Below are 1838 nucleotides of genomic sequence, written 5' to 3'. Positions count from 1 at the left end.
TTCTCCTTTCTCCTCTTGAATTATAAACTAAAACTTACTTACAAAAACTTCTATGAACAGAGCTTTCAAACTAAGAAATAAGAAGAGATAATTTTGTTTTTTCTTAAAGGAAGAGGTCCTCTTAAATGAAGGAAATGCCTTCCTATTTATAGAGTTTTCCATGCCACCACTGAGCTACTTCTTTGCACCGCTCAGCAGTTTGGTCACTTGGTCAAGTAGTTTGGTCACCTCCNCTTGAATTATAAACTAAAACTTACTTACAAAAGCTTCTATGAACTGAGCTTTCAAACGAAGAAATAAGAAGAGATAATTTTGTTTTTTCTTAAAGGAAGAGGTCCTCTTAAATGAAGGAAATGCCTTCCTATTTATAGAGTTTTCCCTGCCAAAGCTATTTGTGAGCTATGGGACCAGCTATGGTGAGCTACTCCTGATAAGCCTATGGTGGGCTACTTTAAGTGAGGTCATGCATGACTTCATGGTTTCTTGATGGCTAAGTTAATTATGGGTGCAAACCGCTAAGCACACGTGTGGCGCCGCTAAGCTGCCTGCTTGAGCAGCTTTGACCGTGTTGACTGAGACGTGGCTTGGTGCTTGCTGACCTGGTCAGGTGTCTGGTTCACCGCTGAGACACATGTGGCACCGCCGAGCTGCCTGCTTGAGCAGCTTGGGCGTGTGCCAGGCTTGTGTCTGACCATGCCAAGCTTGTGTTCAGACCGTGTCAGGCTTTGTCTGGTGCTAGGCTGAGCGGTCAAGCAGGTTTGCTAAGCTGCCTACTTGAGCAACTTGGTCTGTGCCAGGTTGGTTTGACTGAGCCAGGTTGAGTCTGACCTTGCCAGTATAAAATGAGAATGATCCTGTAATGTTTTTAAGTTTATTGGGTCATAATTTTGATGCCTCAAGTGGCTCCTACATTTATTGATTTCATCAAATACAAAGATAAATACATGCTACATATGAATATATAAAGAAAGACAATTAATGTCATCTTTTGAATAGAATGACAATACATTTGTTGTAGCCTCAAGTTGTAATGAATAAAAACAAGGTCATTAAGTTTTTGATGCTCCAACCTATTTATTTTATTGGTATGGATTTTTTCAAACATACTCCAATTCCGTTCACAACCGGAAGCACTACATGTTTGACTTAGAACACGAACTACCAACCTTGGTAGATTTGGTGTATGACATCCATAAGTTTCCCACCATTGATCTAAAAAATTGCATGAAATCTAACTCAGCATCTTGTTTTATATTAAACATTTAACTATTTAAGACAATTAATAATAAACATTAAAGACAATTGCTAAATATGAAAGACTAATTATACCTGGCATCACTTTACTCCATTCACGTATCACAGCCGGTCTTCCAAAATCTAGCTCATCAACTTTATATATCCTCATTTCACTAGTTAGCTTATCTAGAGAATCAGAATCTCCATGAGCAAGCTTCTCAAAAACATCCAAAAAGTCGGATGTTGTAAACTTATGGATGAGCCAATACCCAGCAGTATGAAGATTTCTTTTTAATTGCAAATCCCACCGGCTATCCATAATTTCCAAATAAGGCTTTATTTTGGTCTTGTTTATTTGAAATCTTCTCTCCATCTCATTTCTAGCTTTAAAGAATGCTTGATAAAGAAAACCCATTGTAGGCTTATCCTCACTATCAATAACGCGTAACACGCAAACAAGTGGCTCGGTAATTTTAGCAATGTCAGCATATTGTTTCCAAAAATTTTAATCCAACACTTGTTCCACACATTTTTTTGGCTTAGCATCTTTGGAATAAGCTGAGCTTGTCCATTCTCTTGATGTTACAAGAGCTCTAAGTGCA

This window comes from Lupinus angustifolius, unplaced genomic scaffold (genome assembly GCF_001865875.1).
Source record: "Lupinus angustifolius cultivar Tanjil unplaced genomic scaffold, LupAngTanjil_v1.0 Scaffold_555, whole genome shotgun sequence".
Taxonomy (NCBI): Eukaryota; Viridiplantae; Streptophyta; class Magnoliopsida; order Fabales; family Fabaceae; genus Lupinus; species Lupinus angustifolius.
The sequence above is the reverse complement of the archived record's forward strand: the minus strand, read 5'-3'. Positions refer to the sequence as shown.